Here is a 17,127-nt window from a genome sequence, read left to right on the forward strand (position 1 = left end):
TTTCGTTCTTTGTAGTTTTTTCGTTTGATGCTTATTTCGTGAGATATATGGCCCGGTCACTATTAATGGGCCACCCTGTATATCCTCGCACGGTTCTACATAAGCAGTTTCAGTTGTCAGGAAACAAATATCTCACCACCTGTGTTTCTGGTCCATCACAGGACTGTATGAGCAAACAATATCGTTCTGGAAACAAGTGCCACCTGAGTGTCTGGACATGCAGTAAATACTAGGGCAGACAGCAGCAGCTTACTGCAGGTGACTGGGAATGACGCACCGCGTGTGACGTCACAGCGATCGGTAAAGGACGCCGCCCTAATCTTCCATTTCCTGTAGCTGTGCTGTCGCATGTTGGTGTCCTCCGCTTCCGCATGGCTTAGCGGATACGGTACATGTGATTGAGCAGCTGCCTATATCTGTGTGATAACAAATCTCTCTTCTGATTACTACTCGGCGACCTTCTTTATCCAGTCTTCATGAATCGCATTCCTTACAAGTCTTGTCTGTATCGGGCGGTGCAAAGAATCCACGTTGATATTTTGCTACATTCGCAAGTGGAAGCTGATAGTTCTGGGTCACGGATGGATGATATTTCGCACAGGCGTTCGTCATTGAAAAATCAACACTTATTTCTTGTTTTAGTAACCCAATATAATTTTTGAGAGGATCGTCATATAACTGTTGTATGATGTGCACTTAATAGTAACAATAACTCGGGTTCATGACCGAATCTAGAAATTTACGAAACTTTTACCTCACGTTAAACACATTTTTATCGCTAATTAAGCTCTATTTTCAAGTTGTAAACACTTTTATTTGTTAGATGAGGAAGCACTTTGGACGGAAGTTGTAAATACAACAGAAACGCAAAGCTTAGCTGCAATGGATAAAACTGACCTGCTTTGGCAGTTCTTCCTCACAACTATTCGTGAGAAACTTCATTATAGCAAACCAAACGCTTAACAGAATGTCGTGAAAACTGATTATGAACCAACAGTTGGATTCTCTAGTCTGCATTATCAAGCGTTTCTCTCATCCGACTGCATGTCACGTGACCTGTACTTCGGGGGAAAATTAACATAAGAGAAAAAGAATTGTCGACTTGGAAAGTGGACTGAAACCAAACTCATTTCTACAGTATGGCCCTTCACCACTGACCCATCAAACCCGCTCACCTTCTGGTTACAGCCAACAGAACTTCAAGCTGTAAAAAAAATTCTGTCAATTGTCTCTATGTCTAGCGTCACACTAGAAGCGGAAACACGTGTTGATTTTTGTGTTCTATGAAGAACAGCTACGTGAAATTCAACTCTGTGACACAAGACTGTTACCTTCTCCTAGACAACTATATTTCCACATAATTATGATTGCCGAAATATCCCAGTGGAAGATCAAGAAAGACATGTTCGTGTTAAATAGGATGTAACAAAGCATTGTAGCATTTCACCCCTGTTTTCTTAACATGAGTGCCATGTCGCGCCAATGAGAAGACTCTCAAACGACAGCACTTTTACCAAAGATGAAAATGATAGAAGTACTGTCATAATGGACAGCATATCAAGGAATTAAAATGGGTTAATGGTAAACAAAGTTATGGCAAATGTGAAGAGCGATATGTTTTAACCAAAATTGGGAAGGCGCCGTAGTAAAAGTTGTGAAAGAATTCTGCTATTTAGAAGCAAGATTACGCGGGATGGCCGAAGGAAGAAGGTGTCAGAGTGTATTCTGGAAGATGAATATTACTTCCTTCAAGGAAGAGCTAGGATGTGGAACTGAGAAATAAACCCTTCAAAGCGTACTTCTGAACAAGTGGAAATATACTTCGACTTGGAAATAGCATGAAGTACGAACTGAAAAATTATTATAAGAAACAGACAAGAAAAATCCCAGTAGAAATATCGTGATAGAAAAAAAATGTTTAGATTGGTACGATACCTGCTGTTGCACCAAGAAAGGTTGACTTGGCACTGGAAACAGCAGTAGAGTGGTATTTATTTATTTAACCTGATCTGATTACGGTCATCAGGTCCTCTCTTAATACGGGTTAGGGTTTCACGTATACAGTACCTTTTTTACAAAACAATTTCAATAGGACAAATAGTATTAAAATGATTTGAGTGTGGCGAAGTGAGTTTATAACAATAACTATGAACTAATAAGTTAATACTGGCAGTTCTTGAACCACTGCAGCTGCTGCCACTAATAGTGATAACAGCAATAATAATAATAATAATAATAATAATAACTGTTATATCAGGTATCGATACCACCCCACGGTGTATCAAAGATGCTAATTGAATGGAAAGTTACCGTCTGACGACAATAGCGGTCGCGCGGTATCTGAGGGGACCCAACGCTGCGCTCCGACACCTTCGCTCGTGCTTAGTTCAGCGAGCCTAATCCTTGTTGACACGGTAATCGCTACATTATTGTACTGAGTCTTCGTTCGCTTGGAGAAATACAAGTTAAGTAAATCGTATGTTTACTGCGTTGACTTGTTCCTTAATCATTTCTGCTCCCTCCTGTCCAGCTTGCCTACGACGACAATTGCTGCACCACTCTGCAGTCCACCTCTCCTTACCGTTGTGTACAAAGTCGTACACAACACTAATGATAGTGGCAGACAAAGGTAAAGGCTGACAAAGACTGGAATACAAAAACTAGGGCATGATGGGCATAACAGATACATAAAGATCCGTCGTAGGACGCAGTTATACCGATCAAGGGACTTCAGACGTAAAATAAAAAAAAGAGTTTTTCCGGCACAACAGTGAAGTAACATTCGAAGAGATGAATACAATTCAAAGTGGCTAAGGTCAATAGTAGAAGATAGTTTTCAACACTGTTCAAGTAATAAGCAGAGCTATGGGGGCATCTAGAAAGTGTTTCGCCATAACGCGTTGTTGGTAGATTCTGCTATCGTAGTAACTATTACTGGTAGCTGATTTTTTTTCCAAATATTTAGCACTCTAATGCAGGAGTCATCACAGGGTGCCACTACCGTTTGTGTGACCGGGCTACTTTCGCAATATTGTTAGCCTGCTTGCTAATAAATATCTAGGAATTCTAGTGCAACCAGATTGTAGTTATTTTTTGTCAGAGCACTGAATTACACTATCAGCACCAACGACTTTTCAAGGGAAAATCCGGACAGAGCACGAGATTTTAAAATAGATGCAATACTCATTAAACGCCTTATTACTGCCTACGATAGAGAACGTTAGAAAACCTATGGGTGTCCCCAAATTGTAATGTAAGAGAAATTGGATACAAATGTGACCGACGGAACAATAATGACCACAAAACTTTCAGGTCCACCTGCTCGAGAAAGTAGCCAGGTGACATCCGACAGCGGATCTTGCGCAATCTTTTTTCGTCGACGGCGATTCGCCATATCCGAGTATTAGAATTTAACGAAGAGAATGTATGGTGGTTTCTGAAAACAATTATTTGTCCTTCCACGACACTATAGAGCTATCATACCTGAGGACGAACTGAATGAGCATCGAACTGCACGTCACTGATCATTACGACAGGACTCTACTTACATGGTATTTACGCATCAGCCATTACGAAGAAATTGCAACCGAATGATCCAGAATCATTTTTGTAGTGTTTTTTTCTTATTAAATAAAACTGAACAGAAATAGTTTTTTCTATCCATTTTGTTGCATGTTCAGTCAGTTAAATCGGCGGATAACACGCTTTCCTAAAATAAGATAGTCTTTTAGCTTTTCAGCAGACGAGCTTTCTTAAGCAATATTATTGACAAATAGGGCAGAAACCTCCCTCCACCAGCGATCGCACACAGATTTCCTTTAAGTTCAAGGAATCCGATAACATAGTTTCGTGTGCGATAACAATATCACTTGACCTCTGAGTTATGTGGAACTAATCCATGAGCCTAAGAATGAAGTATTGCTACAGTTGAAGTAGTAGAATACCTTGTAACTACAACTAACAAATTATGAAGATGATATTGAGAAAATTCGAGGATTCTATGCCTGCCAATCGTTCAGACACGCAGAGAATGCAGTTTAGCCTACGAAGATTGAGTGGAGGCAGAAGAAGAGTGCCGTTCAATTCCGCCAACTGTGTGAGTAAAGCAATGGAGTCTGTAAAAAGAAATTTTTAGGATAACAGGTGTAAAAAATATTTACGAAATTAATTTACAGCCTCTAGCAAAAAGTTAGTGTCGGGGCAGTGGTAATTAGAGCATGATTTGAAGCACTGCGAAGTGAATCAGACAGTTGATAACATTGCCGCCGGCAGTGCCTTCTTTAACCGTAAACAGGCACTGCGGCGATATGTTCGGCGAGGTCCCACTCTTCGCCTCGGTTGTTGTCGGGTAGAGTCAACTTTATCGTCGCTGGGAAAACACTGGCACGCACGTAAGCGGGGAACTCGCAAACAAAGAAAGCATGATTTACAAACACAGCTCCCTTTATCGTGGCTTCCGTTTGTCCTCGCCAGTTAGGGAACTACTTTACAGTTAGGAGCAAAAGACAAAAATCTTTCGTGTTTCCATCAAATACCGTAACAATAAACGGGAAGGTATCTGCTCTGAGCACAAGAATTTTCTCAAGAAGTGATATAGAGTTGGAGTTGTAAAACTACCAGAGGCTACTGTAGACTGCCACAAGTGAGCCTAGATTACGTTAGTTTCCCTTGTAACTGTGGTCGGATTTGGCGTCGTACTTGCATTACCTGCAGATTGGGCGTGTTGTTTATCTATCAGGCGTTAGCTCATAACGATCGCTTTCTATACGTACGCGATCAGTGTCCCCTAAAAACTGGAAGCAGTAAACCTTCCAGAAATTGAGTGAGGACATATAAAGGGCCCTGTAGCCTACGGAACATTGTTGTTCTGTATAGTTATCTTCCTGTATCTTACTTAAGAATAAAAAATATTTATAGTAAAACTGAAATTGTCAATGTTTAATTCAGGTTTTATCCGAAAATTATTGATTTGTAATGTGAAACAGAGGGATTCTGTAGTAAAAATAAAGAAAACAATACAGATTTATCATAAAGCACTATAAAACGCAATTGCCTACAAAAATGAAAGATAAACCACAAAACAAAAATATATCGAACTTCGTCGAACTCCATGTTTCGGTTATCCCTGAACAACTTTCGCATTTATCAGTAATAACAGGAAACTCTTGCCTTTGATCATGATAAAGAACGTTTTATTGAGTACAAAATAACAACAATTACATGCATTTATGTTTGTCTTTGTAAACTGTACTTGCATGAAAAGTAGTTGCTTTGGTTACATGTAAGGGCAGAAATTACGCGCTCAACTGACTTATTACTTACAAAACACCATTTGTATTCTATAAGGATATAAAATACACAATTGACGAACACTGATTCTAATTACGTGCAAAACAAGCAACCAAAAAAACAAAAACACGAGGAGTCGTCGGCTCACATTTTCTCTGTAACACATTCATTTCTGTTTCTTTCCCTAGCAATTCTGCCAACACCATTTACTACGCCATTTATTTAGTGTACAAAAACTAACGAAACATACTTTTGATGAAGCACAACTCTATTTACAGTCCTCGTTGTTCCTCCATAGAAAAATAATGTGGCATTTGTCCTTAATCTTTCTTACAGGAAGTATAAGTAGGCAAAGAGCAATACTAAAGAGCAAAAGATCACGGGAAAGCAAACTGATTGCTTGGACGTGTTATTTTTTATCAGTAACGTCCGTGGCTTTGTCACAAAGAAATAGCACGCTCAAAAATATTGTTACATTTGGATGAAGCTTGTATGTTACAAGTACTTAACAGTCTCTCGATTAAGTAAGCCGAGCAAAAATATCACTTGATCAAAATTACCATCAGTTGTCTCAGTGTAAATGGTGAGATTTATTCTTGTTCAAGGGCCAGTTCTGCAGTAACTACACAGTCGGGTAAAACATAACGTTTCTTATTCCAACCCTTCAACAACAGAACGCGAAATATACTAGCTGACGGTAGTAATAATGGGTTTATTATTGGCTACAATAAAAAAATTCCTGAAGAACAAATATATTTTGTTTTTAGTATCTTTCCTTCCTCTCTCTCGAAGCAGCTTCGGCGCTATGGGTAGATCTCAGCTTTCTAGCTTCCAGACAGACAGTCAGACATAAGTCTCGCGTAATGACCAAAACGCTAAAATTAGAGAAGGAGGGCCTCCGACGGTCTTTCTTCCTGCGCATCGTCTACAAATAGAGTAGGGAGTGTGAGGAGAGGAGGAGAAATTATTCTGGTTCACAATGTACCCTCCACCACACACCACACGGTGGATTTTCTTTGCTATGAAATTAGTTACCTGACTTACGCTTAGGCTCTTAGTCTCATCTCCGCTTCTCTATGAATACGAAATGTACATTGTAATATAAATGTCTACAGCTATCAGCACCAAATCCTGAACTCCTTCAGGGTCCTGTTCAGCAAAAGAGCATTTTCAGGCTAAGCAGAGTCAGTCTATTATCCAAAGTCATTAGCGGGATTATTTCTAACGAGTTAACATACACGTTTACCCACACTAAGTCACTGTCTGTGTCCAGTCGAAGGAAATAACAATGTGTTTTGTGCCAGCTAGATACACCAGAATATATCATTTTAATGCGACGTTCAGATCGCGTAACAAAGTAAATGCTCCGATAAGGAGGCAGAACAAGCCCGAATAAGAATCCACTTATCAGGTCTACCACTCGCGACTATGAAGTGGAGAAGACCTATCTCGAAAGTAATAAATGGTGAAGGACAGTTCTTTAATGTTATGTTTAAACCATTTATCGATTGCGTATGGGCTGGTGGATTACTGCACAGCAGAAGTGAACAACACGAGAAAGAATTCATCTGGCATCGTTCGTCTCTGAATGTTAAATCACTACGCATACGAGATACATGACAAGCTCCAGACATACCAATGACAGTACTAGAGAACGGAATTACCGGGTAACTGGGAAGTACGGCAGACTGGAGGACCACTTCAAGTCCTCAAAGCTGACGACCTGAGTCATCTGAAAACACTACTTGAGTGACACTGCGCTTATTAAGCATCCTGATAATGAAAAGTTCCATTGTTCCAGCAGACATCTCAGTAATATCATACATGAAATGCAGGTTACATTTTGAACCGAACGTTCTGTAAGCGCAGACAAATAATGGACGTCATATCACGGATCAGAAAGGGAAAAAAAGTCAAGGAATGTGCCCATGGTGTGCGCTGTGAATGTACAATTCGCGTATTGACGCTCCTAGGTGACAGGAAGGCTTGGGCACGTGTGCCAGTATGGGATTGTTAGAAGCGGTCAGCCACCTAAATTGAAAAAGAGTGTTTATATCGCCATCTATTCGGCGTCTTTCCTTTACAAAGCTAGGATGTTTTGCTGTGTGCTGAACTGTAGGCGAGTAATGACTACAAAAAAATGGCTCTGAGCACTATGGGACTCAACTGCTGTGGTCATCAGTCCCCTAGAACTTAGAACTACTTAAACCTGACTAACCTAAGGACATCACACACATCCATGCCCGAGGCAGGATTCGAACCTGCGACCGTAGCAGTCGCACTAATGACTACATGTTGAGTGTAGTGTTGTGTTTTTATTGTTGATGATAAAGAAGAAAGAGGATAAAACTACGTGCCAGCCCACAGATTACTCCTCTCTAACAGTTTGAAAATCCAAAGAAGGCTGCGAACAACCATTTACAGTCACACACCATCACAGCATGATGAACTATAGAGAGGTTTCCAACTTAAATCACGACATTAACGCTACAGTATTGTGATGAACTTCACGATACCATTTCTCCCCCATTAGTGACCAAGAATTTCCACGACCAGTATTCAAAATGATTTCCTCCGAGTCGAGTGCCACCGCACAATAGTGCGTAAGCGGCCTAGGCCACGAAGGCGCGTGCATTTGCGGGGATGGTACGTGATCCGACGACCAAAACATCAAAACACCGGAAATACGAGTCGTACGTATGTGTGAATCAGACGTTCTACTTCGTTATACACAGCAGTAGGTGCAATTCTGAAGATACTGAGAAGTGTCTGTCTGCGTGTCATTAGGATCATTGAAAAACAACAAATATTTAATTCCTCTATTCTAAATAACAAAGCCATCTCAAAGTGTTTCTCCTTTGGCCGTATGTCCAGTGTGGTACAATAAAAAAAAGACAACAACAAAACATCTGTTGTGTCTGCTGCCTGTCACAGTCGATATCTGTCCCTGTTTATCTCATCTCTGCGGGACGATATACATGTAGAGGTAGACGATAAACGTAGCAGTATTTCGATTTACGAGAAAGAGCTCTGCATCATTTTCTGGACAAACCATTGACAGACGACGACTTTTGATGGAACGATCAAAGACACCGCCAAAATACACAGATAATCTTCCTAGGTCGTCTAAAACGACAAATTTGCTTTTCGATACTGCTGCTAGTGTGCTAGTCAGTGACGTTGGCGAGATAGACAAAACCATAGCAAAACGGCTGCTTACGAAGGTACATTTGCATTTTAAAAAACGTGAGACATATGTATGTTCTATTCATTTTACACCCTTAGTATTCCTGAAAGATACTGATGCTACATTCATAAAAAGCAATGTGGTTACTTATGGATATTTGAAAAAAAAATCAATGTACATATATCTGTGCTGTTTAACCTTGCTACACACATATCTGCGAGATGTGTCACGGCTGTCGCTTCAAAAAACGATATATTGAAATAAAACGCAATCGAGATTTATAATATACGAAACATTGGAGAAGTACGTTTTCAAGGTGTTTTCGGTGGAGGTAAAAGTATCATATTTCAAATGCGAACAAGGAAGAACATCGTACCTGACAGATGGAGTAAGAACCCACAGCGATCGGCCGCACAAGATGAACTGTCAAAGGATGAAAATAAAAAACAACACGGCGTTCCAGTTGATGAAAGACTGCCGGAATCATCGACATACTGGTACAGCTACTGGAAGTACTGAAGAATACAATATGTCAAAGTTTCATCGTGATGCAGTCAATCAGTATGTCGGCTATGACACGATACAGTCACGCGTATTTTAATTATCAAAGTGACGGGACTGCTGCGGATTTATAGAGGTTTCAGATGGGTATGTGCTAGTTACTAATGCCTTAAGCCTTGATATTATGTCACAGTGGGAAAACAGCTATTTTCATCCAGGATGTAAGTATAACTAGTAAATTAGCAATAAATGATTCTTGTGAGTGAAGTCATTTGGATCACTTTATCTATTTCTTTGTTTACAACGACGTTTCGGCTATTGCCATCATCAGACAAAAATTTTCAACGTCAGATTCAATAAGTTTTCTGTAGATCGTAGTAGCCAAAAATTCCTTATAAATTAAGAAATGCATAAAGCCATTCTTTTTCTGTCATCAGTTTCCTAACTGGTTCGATAAGCCTGCCACGAGTTCCTCTACTATGCCAACCGCTTTATCTCAGACCAGCATTTACAGCAGACGTCCTCAGTTGTGTGTTGGATATACAGGGTGACTCTGGAGGAAAGGTACATGACAGTGTTGGTAATTCTAAACGAAAAACTTCAAATGAATATATTTCCTTTTTTCGTATTCGGCACACAGCTGTTTGAGAATGACGGGCGTCAGTCGCATGCCCTTCTCAACACTCATATGCGAAAACGACTCAAGCGACATTAAGCTGTATAGTATTGTCTTTATGGGCCATTTCAGTGCGCGCAAATTACTGGTGACCAACTCATCGGTCCAGTTGTTTTAGATAACTGTGTTTATGGAGCACGGTATCTTTATAACTTTCAAACTTTGTTAACGTGAATACTGGGAGGATAATCCTTTGGCATTCCGTACAGCCAGTGACACAGTACCTCAGTGAAACGTGTGCTGGGCGTTGGACCGGCCGCCGTGGAGTCGTGTCTTGGCCACCGAGGTCACCCGATCTTACTCCATTAGATTGCTGTTCGTTTTGTTGGCTTAAGAGCGAAGCCTATACGCGCAGAGTGGACAAGAAGAAGAAATTCCCGCTCATATTTCACACGTGTGTGCTCAGGTCAAGGATAGTACGAATGAGCTCATATCAGCGATACAACAGCTGTCGTCTACAAGAGCTTCAAAATGCATTGCAGTTGACGGTGGAGTTTTTGTACATCTTTTGTGAGGAAAAGTGCACAATTAAACAAAACATTGGATCAGAAAGTTTCATTTACTATCACCTGCATTTGTCCTACTCCACATTGTTTTCATTAGTTTCCTCCGAAACTGCTAAGACCAGAACATACATTATTACGACGTTTTTCGTTCAGAATCACTAATACTATCACCCCTCAAAGCATGTAGCTTTCCTCCTGACTCAACCTGTATTCCAAACTGTATCTATCCCACAGTTTACTAAATACAGGTTTCTCTAGTGCCATGGAAGTTATTCCACAACGTTATAACACACGTCCTAACACCCTGTCTCTACTTCTTGTCAACGTTTTACAAATATTCCTTTCCTCGCCGATTCTGCGGAGAACCTCCTAATTTCTCGTCTTATTAATCCACTTAGTTTTCAACATTCTTCTGTAGCATCACACTTCAAACGCTTCGATTCTCTTCTTTTCTGATTTTACCACAATTCGATATTCACGCCCATACAATTCTGTGTTCCAAACGTACATTCTCATGGATATTGTCCATCAAACTGAAGCCTGTGTATAATATTTTTAGCGGTGTATGGGATCTACACATCTTTACTCACAAAAATCAACAATGATCGCAATCTTATTCAAGAAAATATGTGATTGTTATGATACACTTGTTCACTTCGCCAAATCGCAACCAAACTGCCACCCTTCCGATCAGCCTAGAGCTCGGGTTACGCTACAGCCGGTCCTCACTATCTCCAGTGTCGATGGTGACGTCACTGGTCAAAACAGAACGTCAGCATCGCTCTCTTCAGTAGACTTCTGCTACTCGATCTCACCTTCCTTTGCGTGCGAGGCCTGGATGACCATCAAAACTGCAGCCAATCCGAAGAACAGCTCCAGAATAGGACGAAGCCAACAGCGCATCGCGGAAGAAGTCGGCACGGTACTGGAGACACGGTCCGGAAGGTGAGCCACCTACCTTGTGTTTATGTCGATGACTGTAGGAGGAAGGAAGCGTGCGGCAGGCCGGTCGGGTGTCTGAAGGCTGGCGGCGGTCAGCAGGCGAGGCGCTGCACTGGCGACATGAAGACGCTACGAGGCACGCGGCACTGGCAGGCGTGTGCTGAGCTGTGCTGTCGGCGACCGGCCGGCCGGCTCGGAGCACTGTGCGCGGGCGTGGCGAGGCACCGACTGGCGACCGCGCCGGGCGCGTCGTCGCTCGCCGCCCCCCACTCCCCTTCTGCCTAGGCGCCGGGGTGGGGGGAGGGGCACAGCATCCGTCCTCGCTGCCGCCGCACACTGCAACTATAGTGCTACAACGGGAGACCACAAAGCGTAAGTCACAGCGAAGACAACGTCGAATCACGGATTTTTTCAGAAGGTAATCATTTGAACTTCACGTAGTTTCTTTGTTCCTTATAGCCTATACACACAACTGAGGCCAAGCGTCCACTTGAAGCGTATTCGTTCGACTAGTTGGACGGCCGTATACAACTACACACCGCCGAATAATCCCAAGACATGTAGCGCCACTAACATGCGGGGGACGTAGAGGCTGCAAGCGAGCACCTGTTGTTATTTGTGTCTGCGTGTGTTTCGTACTTGATTAGAAACTATGGACATGGAGAAGTTTATAAGTCACCTGAATGAAATCACTGAGAGATAAGCAAGACAAGAGATATTGTAACCTCCCAACAGATAAATTCCGTAACCTACCAATAATAAAATGTGACTATCCTCGTAATAAAAAATGTGACTCATATATACCCTTTCAATAATTATCTGACTGTGAATCTAAACTGGTAAATTTGGACGTCACCAGTGCTGCGTCATGGCCCTGAAAGATAATACTGAATAAATTAAAAAAATCTTACCTCAGTAAGGTCGCCAGATAACGCATATATATCTGCTCCTATAAGAAATTTTTCTAACACAGCCCAGTGCAATGCTGGCCGGTAGATTTGTCATGTATAAAAAGAAACAACTGATTTTTCTTTACAATAATCGGGATGACCACGGATTGGAGAAATTAGGAAATTCTTTAAATTGAGATGAATGATTGTCAAAAGTTAATTTTTATAAGAAAGATTATTATTAAGAGATTTTTTTAAAAACATTTACATGGGACTTGATATAATAATCGAATATATGCGCGAGGCTGCTTTTACCTTATACTACATCGCTCAGGCACCGCCATCGCTCCCCACGACCGGCCCAGCCAACTCCATACACACGACTGCTAGCTACTACTTACACCTACTACTACACAGTTCCTACTGCAGCCAACACTGCTCTCTGGTCTGAGATTCTCTTATAGCTTACATATCGCAGGCAGCACGTGAGCAATCCATCGAAATTACATCTGCTCGAGTGCGCTAGCAAAAATTTCCTAGTCATGGACTTCTTACAATATCACCGCTGCCACTTACTGTGGAAACTATGGTTGAAAGTTGCGGGGAATATAAGTGTGGAAGCTACGTGGAAACGCTAATAATGATGTAACATAAAACATAACATTGTGCGCTCAGATTTAGACGCCGGCCACAGTGGGCGAGCGGTTCTAGGCGCTACAGTCTGGAACCGTGCGATCGCTACGGTCGCAGGTTCGAATCCTGCCTCGGGCATGGATGTGTGTGATGTCCTTAGGTTAGTTAGGTTTAAGTAGTTCTAAGTCTAGGGGACTGATGGCCTCAGATGTTAAGTCCCATAGTCCTCAGAGCCATTTTTGAACCTCAGATGTTAAGTCCCTTACTGCTTAGAGCTATTTGAGCACGCGTATTCGTATACAGAGATATGTAAACAGACAGAATATGGCGCTGCGGTCAGCAACGCCTATACACGACAACAAGCGTCTGGCGCAGTTGATAGATAAGTTACTGCTGCTACGAACGGAAGGCTATCAAGATTTAAGTGAGTTTGAGAATGGTGGTGTAGTTGGTGCGCGAGCGATGGGACACAGAATCACCGAGGTAGCGATGTAGTGTGGATTTTCCCGTACGACCATATCACGAGTGTACCGTGAATATCAGGGATCGGGTAAAACATCAAATCTCCGACATCGCTGCGACCAGAAAAAGATCCTGCAAGACCGGGACCAACGACGACTGAAGGGAATCGTTCGTGCCAAAAATGCAACCCTGCCGCAAATCACTGCAGATTTCAATGCAGAGCCATCAAGAAGTGTCAGCGAGCGAACCATTCAACGAAACATCATCGATTTGGGCTTTCGGAGCCGAAGGCCCACTCGTGTATCCTTGGTGACAGCACGACACAAAGCTTTACGCCTCGCCTGAGAACGTCAACTCCGACATTGGACTGTTGATGACTGGAAACATGTTGCCTTACCGCACAAGTCTCGTCAGTTTGTATCGAGCGGATAGACGTGTATAGGTATGGAGATAACTTCATGAATTTATGGACACTGCCTGTCAGCAGGGGTCTGTTCAAGCTGGTGGAGGCTTTGTAAAGGTGTGGGGCGTGTGCAGTTGGAGTGATGGACCCCTGATACGTCTACGTAAGACTCTGAAAGGTGACACGTACGTGAGCATCCTGTCTGATCACCTGCAACCATTCACGTCCATTGTGCATTCCGATGGACGTGGGAAATTCCAGCAGGAAGATGCGACACCTCACACGTCCAGAATTGCTACAGAGGGGCTCCAGGAACACTCTTCTGAATTTAAACACTTCCGATGGCCACAAATTCCCCAGACATGAACATTATTGAGCATATCTGGGATGCCTTGCAACGTGCTGTTTAGAAGGGATCTCCACCCGTTGTACTATTACGGATTTATGAATAGCCTTGCAGGATGCATGGTGCCAGTTCCTTTCAGCGCTACATCAGGCATTAGTCGAGTCCATGCCACGTCATGCTGCGACACTTCTGCGAGCTCGTCGGGGCCCTATACGATATTAGGCAGGAGTAGCAGTTTTTTTGGCTCCTCAGTGCATAATATCAACCTTATCGGGCTTACTAATTTCAATACTACTCTGCAGCAATCTTCATTTGTTAATCATTATTCCAATCACACATTCTATAAATTGTCGAGCCTTATAAATATATTTGTTGAAAGTAGCTTGCATTGGTCCAAGTGTTGACACTGGGAATGGTACAGGGTGTTTCAAAAATGACCGGTATATTTGAAACGGCAATAAAAACTAAACGAGCAGCGATAGATATACACCGTTTGTTGCAATATGCTTGGGACAACAGTACATTTTCAGGCGGACAAACTTTCGAAATTACGGTAGTTACAATTTTCAACAACAGATGGCGCTGCAAGTGATGTGAAAGATATAGAAGACAACGCAGTCTGTGGGTGCGCCATTCTGTACGTCGTCTTTCTGCTGTAAGCGTGTGCTGTTCACAACGTGCAAGTGTGCTGTAGACAACACGGTTTATTCCTTAGAACAGAGGATTTTTCTAGTGTTGGAATTCCACCGCCTAGAACACAGTGTTGTTGCAACAAGACGAAGTTTTCAACGGAGGTTTAATGTAACCAAAGGACCGAAAAGCGATACAATAAAGGATCTGTTTGCAAAATTTCAACGGACTGGGAACGTGACGGATGAACGTGCTGGAAAGGTAGGGCGACCGCGTACGGCAACCACAGAGGGCAACGCGCAGCTAGTGCAGCAGGTGATCCAACAGCGGCCTCGGGTTTCCGTTCGCCGTGTTGCAGCTGCGGTCCAAATGACGCCAACGTCCACGTATCGTCTCATGCGCCAGAGTTTACACCTCTATCCATACAAAATTCAAACGCGGCAAACCCTCAGCGCCGCTACCATTGCTGCACGAGAGACATTCGCTAACGATACAGTGCACAGGATTGATGACGGCGATATGCATGTGGGCAGCATTTGGTTTACTGACGAAGCTTATTTTTACCTGGACGGCTTCGTCAATAAACAGAACTGGCGCATATGGGGAACCGAAAAGCCCCATGTTGCAGTCCCATCGTCCCTGCATCCTCAAAAAGTACTGGTCTGGGCCGCCATTTCTTCCAAAGGAATCATTGGCCCATTTTTCAGATCCGAAACGATTACTGCATCACGCTATCTGGACATTCTTCGTGAATTTGTGGCGGTACAAACTGCCTTAGACGACACTGCGAACACCTCGTGGTTTATGCAAGATGGTGCCCGGCCACATCGCACGGCCGACGTCTTTAATTTCCTGAGTGAATATTTCGATGATCGTGTGATTGCTTTGGGCTATCCGAAACATACAGGAGGCGGCGTGGATTGGCCTCCCTATTCGCCAGACATGAACCCCTGTGACTTCTTTCTGTGGGGACACTTGAAAGACCAGGTGTACCGCCAGAATCCAGAAACAATTGAACAGCTGAAGCAGTACATTTCATCTGCAAGTGAAGCCATTCCGCCAGACACGTTGTCAAAGGTTTCGGGTAATTTCATTCAGAGACTACGCCATATTATTGCTACGCATGGTGGATATGTGGAAAATATCGTACTATAGAGGTTCCCAGACCGCAGCGCCATCTGTTGTTGAAAATTGTAACTACTGTAATTTCGAAAGTTTGTCTGCCTGAAAATGTACTGTTGTCCCAAGCATATTGCAACAAACGGTGTATTTCCATCGCTGCTCGTTTAGTTTTTATTGCCGTTTCAAATATACCGGTCATTTTTGAAACACCCTGTATCATTAGGTAAGTCTTTATTCAGTTGCCGGCCGTATGTCGGACGTTACTCGGCTGCAGTGGACGAGCTTCATAGGTCTTGCGACCATACGGACAACCTGTTAGTCGGACGAATACGGCCACAGTAGACGTCCAGGCTAAAGGGCCCCTATACCCGACCGCCTAATTCGTGGCAGCATACAGACTACATACGTCCCGAGCGGGACTGCACTCAGCGATTGCAGCGCCGCCGTGTTCCTATCACAAGTTGCAATTTGTTTTCCTTAGTTCACTGACGTTATGTTCTGCGAGATACCGCTCAGTATCACACAGGCACACAAAACTGGCATTTGTCTTCTCTGTTTTAGAGCTAACAAGACCAAAGACGCCTAGAGAAAGCTGTAAGCGAATAAATGGCTGATGCAGAGGAAGGAATTCAGCTACGGTCTGTCACTTAAGGAGCTGGGAGCAGATGATATTTCGGCCTTATTTGAGAATGACTGAAACAAGCTTTTCGGGTCTGCTGAACTTCATCAACCCATATTTGACGATAAAGAATATAGTCATGAAGGCAGCTGTAAACTGCGATGAGAGGCGTTGTCTACATTCTGATTTCTAACCACTGGCAGACGTTGTGAGTACCTCTAATTCAGTGCAGATGTATCTCGTCAATCATTATCTTAACTGATTCGTGAAACATGGAAGGTGAAGTATAGTTGCTTGAGGAAATACATCATGATAAAACTAACGAAATAAAACGAATTATATTCTACATCCACATATGAAGCTACATACATGCTCCGCAAGCCATTGCATGGTGCATGCCGCAGGGTACCTTGTACCACTACGAGTAATTTCCTTTCCCATTCCTCTCGCAAACTGAGCGAAGGAAGAACTACTGGATACTCCCTTCGAGCCCTAATTTATCTTACGCGAAATGTACGTTCTGCAGTCGGCTTCAAATTTTGGGTCTCTAAATTTTCTCAATGGTGTTCCAGGAAAAGAACGTCACCTTCACTACACGAATTCCAAATTGAGTTCCCAAATCACCTCCGTAATACCTGTTGATCGAACTACCGGCAACATATCTAACAGCCCGTCTCTGAACTGCTTCGATGTCTTTCCTTAATCTGACTGGCGGAGATTCCAAACACTCAAGCCGGCCACTGTGGCCGAGCGGTTCTAGGCGCTTCAGTCTGGATCCGCGCGACTGCTATGGTCGCAGGTTCGAATCCTGACTCGAGCATGGATGTGTGTGATGTCCTTAGGTTAGTTAGGTTTAAGTAGTTCTAAGTTCTAGGGGACTGATGACCTCAGATATTAAGTCCCATAGTTCTCAGAGCCATT

The 17,127-nt window shown here is 42.9% G+C and overlaps 1 protein-coding gene across 1 annotated transcript in view; it reads right to left on the reverse strand.

Annotated features, from left to right (window-relative positions):
- Window positions 1-11,320, reverse strand: part of LOC126236860 (SH2 domain-containing protein 4B-like) — a 612,474-nt gene extending 601,154 nt beyond the window's left edge. The window contains exon 1 of the mRNA XM_049946482.1: window positions 11,118-11,320. The gene's annotated coding sequence lies outside the window, so the exon portion shown is untranslated. The remainder of the gene's footprint in view (window positions 1-11,117) is intronic.
- Window positions 11,321-17,127: the final 5,807 nt, after the last annotated feature.

Source organism: Schistocerca nitens, chromosome 2 (assembly GCF_023898315.1).
Source record: "Schistocerca nitens isolate TAMUIC-IGC-003100 chromosome 2, iqSchNite1.1, whole genome shotgun sequence".
NCBI lineage: Eukaryota > Metazoa > Arthropoda > Insecta > Orthoptera > Acrididae > Schistocerca > Schistocerca nitens.